Below are 6,000 nucleotides of genomic sequence, written 5' to 3'. Positions count from 1 at the left end.
GGATGGGGGGGTGGGAGGGTGGGGATGAGGCTTGGTGGCCACAGCCGTCCGCCTCAGCAGGTGTCGTTTGTCCCAGACGGGAAAGCCTCCGCGCCCCGCTGCTGCCCGTGCCGGCGCTGCCGCCCCCGCGGTGCGCGCAGCGAGCGCGCAGGTAGCGAGGGGAAAGCGGCTGCGGCGGCGGGAGCGCGGCTCGGAGAGCGCTCGGGCGGCTGCGGACAGCGCGAGTGGCGGGGCCCAGAACGGCAGAGACCGTGCCTGCGGTACGGGAGGGCTTCCAGCGGGGAAAGCCCCTGGCGTTGCTCTTTGCTGTTGGGCGCACGGCGGGCGGTCAGAGAGCCCTCGGCCCGCGGAGCCACCTTGGCGAGGCGGAGGACGAGCCGCGGCCCCGCTTGGCAAGGGCTGGTCCTGCTTCCCCTCGCTGCGCAAAGACAGCCCAGAGCGCACTGCGGGCTCGTCGCTTGCTTCGCCCAGCTCTTCGGAGCCACTAGCATCGGGGATAATTTGCAGGGATGAGAGGAGAAGTTGTTTTATCCATTTCCTAAAGGGAATGATCCTTCTCTTTCCTTTTTATTTCTTTTTTCTTTCTTTCTTTTTTCTTTTTTCTTTCTTCTTCTCTAAAGTAATTTATTTTTCGATATGAGTACCAAAGATAAATTAATGTGGGCAGGTATGTCCCTCTCCCCCCGCCTTACCTATTACTCCCGTGACGTGGGGGAAGACTCGCGGAGCAGGAGGAATTTATGGGCAACGCTAACACCATCGAGTGCGCTCCTCTACGGGGACAACAAAACATATAAACAGGGGATGGAAGAAAAAGGACTTGCAGCAAAGCCCCCCTCTGTAGCCCCAGGGGAGGAGTAGGCAGTAGGTTACCGGAAGGAGCAGAGATTAAGTCTACCTTTACCATGCTCAAAACCAAGAAGCATCCTAGTGTCTGTGCTGCTGAACAGCAAGGAGGCTTCCAAAACGCCGCTTTGCTAGGTAAAAATTACTCCGGGCACCTCTCCCGCAATTCCTCCCCCTCCGCGCACCCCGAAACCTGCCGAGGAGCACGAAATCTGCCTGGTCCTGCCGGGCACCTCCACGGAGCAGGCCTGCAGGTTTTCCTGTAATTCCGTGATTCCCTGTTGTAAGCTCTTAAACAGAATATTGAAAACATTTTCCTTATGGTGCCTGTTCTTGCCTTGTAGCGCTGGTACTAAACAAATAAGAAAAGTGTGTTAAAGGGAGGCTACGGTTACAGCATCTTGGCCTAATATTCCCACATATAATTAAAACCATAGCCACAATAATGCATAAATAAATAACAGCAAACAGAAGGGACTGTTCCTGTTCCTGTTGAAAACAACTGTTTTGGCTCTGTCACTGTATTATTCTATTAGAGCAGTCTACGCCGTTCCCTCTTAATTTTATTTTAATTTATTTTAGTGTGAGAGACAGCAGGGAAAAAAAAAAAAAAGATGCATTTGGTTTTTTCTTTAAAGTCCATGTTTAGTTTTAATTTTCCTGTATTTTAAAATAAACACGTTGGCTGCAGAGTGTTTGATCTTTGCAAGAAGGAAGCCTATATTGTAAAGGAATGTGCAGCAGTTTGGTATGAAAATGGGGTTGTGACTCACAGCTGCAGGCAGAAAAAAAGGTGTTGTGGTGTCAGCCAGAGGTGTTCAGTCTAATAACTCAAGCTGTAAACTGTATCCTCTAAAATTACTTATGTAGTAAATCACTCCGGAGTTAAAAAATAGACTGGAAAGTGTAAGGGAGGGGGAAAAAATCTTTTAGAAGTTCCGTTCATGAAAATTATTTGTAATGATGGGAATTAAGGGTTTAATATCTCCCTCGTTTTCTTAAATGTGAGGCTGATATAGTTAATTGCCACTATATAGCCGATGGTGCTTACTCTCGGTCAGTCTCGAAGAAGCAGAAACTTGAAACGCGTGTTTGGGGATAGCTGTTTCATTGACTGCTTTACCCGGTTTACAGCTAATTTTTACCATCTCGAAGAGAAAAAAAAAATTAAAGAGACAGTCAGGCCAGTGAAAGACAATTTTGTAACAATTTTGTATCGCAGCGAAACCCTCGGAAAAGAGCCTACTCCCTCTGCGCAGCCGAGGGGAATGCGCCTCTGACATGCCTCTCTCCCCGAGACACGGCGTGTTTCCATCTCTTTGCCTCCCCTAGGTGTATTGGTCTGGTAACAGTTGGGAAACTGGGGAGGCATTGAAAAGAGAGCTCTCTTCCTAAGTGCTGGGTTTGCAGCGCTCCAGTCCGGGAGACCAGGGGGAAAAAAACATCAACCCTCAACTCCGGTGTCATCTGCAGCGTTTTGCTGCAAAGGAATGGAGCGGGTAATGAAGCAGGATTCCGAAAGGAGCATCCCAAGTCGAGATGTTGCCTTTCAGAGGAGCTTTCCCCGTTTCCAGGAGCGGTTTCCTTCGCTGGAAAGGAGATGTTGGCCGTGACTTTTGGGTGATTGCACCTCAGCTCATAGGGAAAATAACTTGCTGGGAAGATTTCCATTAAGAGATACATTGAGAGATGGGGGGGGGGGGGGGGGGGGGCGGGTAATTAAAATAAACAAAATAAGATAAAATAAGGCAAAAGGAAATTAAAAAATTCTGGGGGAATTGCCCTACGGACGTCAGCAAATGTTTACGGTGGAAATAAGAAGTCAACAACAATTAAAATCTGGAAGCCACGTTCATTAGTATTCAGCACATACGATCTATCTTTTATGTTTATCTTTCTCCGCGGATCAATATTGTAGCAGCATGTGCCGGGAACAAGCAGAAATCTGGCCACTGCATGTGGCTGACCTTTCCCTCTCTCCCTACAGGTCAGATCGTCTTCATCAAAACAGGTCAGATCGTCTTCATAACTATCATCACCTTAAGCGGCCACAACCACGGCTCTCATTAAAACCGGTATTTAATCTAGGCGCTGAGGCTAAGAATCAAAGGAGAAGGGGTGTTTGCCCACACAGAGGAATTAGCAGTCTAGGAAGAAGAAGGAAAAAAAAGTTGGAATGAAAATTGCTCTTTTTTTTTTCTTTTCTTTTTTTCATTTTCTTTTTTTTTTTTTTTCTTTTTTCTTTCCCCACCGCAAACTGCTGTACACCGAGATCCAGCCAGAGCCCGCACACACCCGCGGGGGCTCCGCGGCCAGGAACGCGGGCCGGGTGCGGGCCGGGCCAAGCGCCGTCCCTGCTGCCCCCGGGACGCCCCGGCCGCGGCCACCCACGGACCTGCGGCGGCCGGGGCGCTGTGCAGAGCCCCCCAGCATCCGCGTCCGGCGGACCCCCGCGGACAGGTGTCGGGGAGATCCCGTCCCGCGGCGAGAAACCCTGCCCGCCTGGGGCTGAGTCACTCCGGGTGCCCCCCGCGGACCCCACGGCCGCCCCCAGCCCCCTGCGAGGTGCGATGCCGCGCGTGTAAAACACCCGCTCAATCACTTACTGGCGCTTGAATAACTCCCCACCCCCCCTCCCCTGCTTCAGTTGCCGATTTTTTATTTTTTTTTAAACACCAAAAGAGCGTCCTTCCCCCTCCGGAACGCAACAGCTGATCCCGCGCGTGGGGCTCCGGCGCGGCGAGGGGGCCGCTGGAGGAGTCCGCGCCCCGCTCCGCGCCCCGCCGCTCCTCCCTGCCGGCTCCCCCGCGCTCCTCACTGCAAAGCGCTTGGGAGCACGGGCGAGGGACGCGGGGGAACCTGCTCGTGTTTCCCGCCCTGCGAGGAAGTGGGATCCGCGGTCTGTTTGGTGCCGCGCTTCCTTTTCTCGGGACAGCAGTTAGGCAGCCACTTTGAAGTGTTTATTAAAGACATGAAATCTCTAGCGAAGGTCTTCCCTCGCCCGGTCGTCTTGTCCTTCTCCTTCTTCTCTTTTCTTTTCTTCTTTTCTCTCTCCCAAAAGTATTAAAGACAGAGAAACCGTCCAGAAAACAAATTTTTAAAAGAAAAAAAAAAAAAAAGGAAATAAAGAAAAGTGAGGAAACCCTAAGCACTGGGAAAGGCTTGCACTTTGGGACAGAGGGGGGCACCGTGCCCTGCAGGGTGGGACAATAGTTCTTGCTTGCTCTGCTGCTAATATGCAGCTCCATCCCTGGTCGTCTGGCTCGGGGAAAAGAGGAAAAAAACCCCAAAAACAATAGGGAAAAAAAATTCCAAAACCTAAGAGGAATGAAAAAAAGGAGGGGGGAAAAAAAGAGGAAGGAAAAAAAAGCGACCCACGAAATTTAAAACACCCCCCCCCCCCAAAAAAAAAAAAAAAAAAACAAAAAAAAAAAAAAAAAAAAAAAAAAAAAAAAAAAGAAAAAAACTCACAACCATGCGTGAAGATGACAAATTGAAAAATATACATACCTCGCTTTGCCCGGGAGAACGTTTAGCATGCACTTGTGGCTGGGGAGAGGTTTGGGGGAGCCTGCTATGCCTTCATAGCGGGCAGGAAATGTGTACGAGTTTCTGAAAACAAAGGGGAAACTTAAAAGGCTGATACGGGTTTGGGGAGGTCTGGCCAGAGCCAAAGGGAGCGGCTACAGCCCGGGCTGCTGCCCCCCGGCACCGGCGGCGGGGGTTGGCCGTGCAGGGGCAGCCCCTTGCCCGCTGCGGAGCCCCGCCGGCATCGGCAGCGCCAGCGGCACCGCCAGGCTCAGCAGCCGCTCCACGCTCGGGTTCGGGCGAGAGCTCCTGCATTTTATTCTATTTCGGTCTGGGCTGTTGTCACGTCTGTTTGTTTGTTGGGAGGTTGGTTTACCTTTGGGTTGGGGTTCGGGTTTTTTTCCGCCACCACCGGCTGGAGCCCAAAGCCGCTAGAGCAGCCAAGCCAGGTGGAACAGAGCGGGGGCAGGTGAAGGCAGAGCCCTGAACTGCCCTCCAGTTGCGGGTGCGGGGGGCAAAGCACCGCGTGTTTTATGGACGGATCCTCAAATTTTTTGGCTTGAGAAGACAGAGTAATTCCCAGGGAAATCAATCCGTCTTTTCAGAGGATCCACAGGAAGAGTTAGGAGAGGATTTCATTATTACTAATAAAGAAAAAAATTAAACCCACCCCTCCATGCTGCTTTTCACGGTATAAGGGAAGGTTCACCCCACGGCAGGACAGCCGGCCAAGTGGGTCTGCCACAGCTGGGCACGGGATGCCGACAGCGGGCAGCGCCGTGCCTCCCGCTGCTCACCGACGGCGGGGCCGTGGGGCCGAGGCGAGCGGGCAGCCGTCGGGCCAGGGAGGCCGGGGGTGCGGGCCAGCGGCCGGGGCACCCGCTCGCTGTGGCTGGGCATGAGGGGATTCTGCAATGCCAGGGCAGGCTCGGGACTGCTGGGGAAGCCTCAGGCCTCCCTCCAGATTGGTTCCCAAGCTGTCTTCAGGGCCAGGACAGGGAGATTTGGCAAGTGCAGGTTCAGTGTAGGAGACAAAGCTGAGGAGAGGGAGGGGTTTGGGGTTGACGGTGTCCAGGTGGACAAAGGAGAGGGGCGAAGAGGAGGACTTCGGGGCCAGTGGGCCACCCTCGCGCATGGCTGTGAGAGGGACATTGGCTGCTCTACCCTCTAAAAAAAACCCCAGCCCTTGAACCTGATGACTTCCCGCTCCCCTTTAAGCGTGGCAGGGCCGGGCCAGGGTCAGGGCAAGAGGGAGGCGGGTGGAGAGGGGCTGCGGGCGGGATGCGCCAAGGCGAGGGTCAAGTTCAAGGCCAGCCTGGGTAGGACAGGGAAGGAGGGGGAGCTTACTCACTGCCACAGCCGTCACGGCCGCGTCCCTGGGCCTGCCGGAGGAAAAGCATCCCTGCCGGAGGGACTGGGGCTGTCCTTGCGCTTTGGCCAGAGGGAGGCCGCCTAGCCCCCTCAAGGATCATCCCTGGGCTCCCCCGAAGACCGAACTGCTCCGAGGGGAGGGAGAAGGGGAGCCCAGCTGCCGAGAGCTTCTCTCCAGTCTGAGATGAGCCCACCGGGGCGGAGGACGGCGGAGAGGGGTTGGTGGCTCTTGGGCAGGGCTGCTTGTGAGCCCCT

The sequence above is a fragment of the Pyrgilauda ruficollis genome, unplaced genomic scaffold, assembly GCF_017590135.1.
Source record: "Pyrgilauda ruficollis isolate IOZ18807 unplaced genomic scaffold, ASM1759013v1 scaffold44, whole genome shotgun sequence".
Lineage (NCBI taxonomy): Eukaryota > Metazoa > Chordata > Aves > Passeriformes > Passeridae > Pyrgilauda > Pyrgilauda ruficollis.
Note: the sequence above shows the minus strand (reverse complement) of the source record.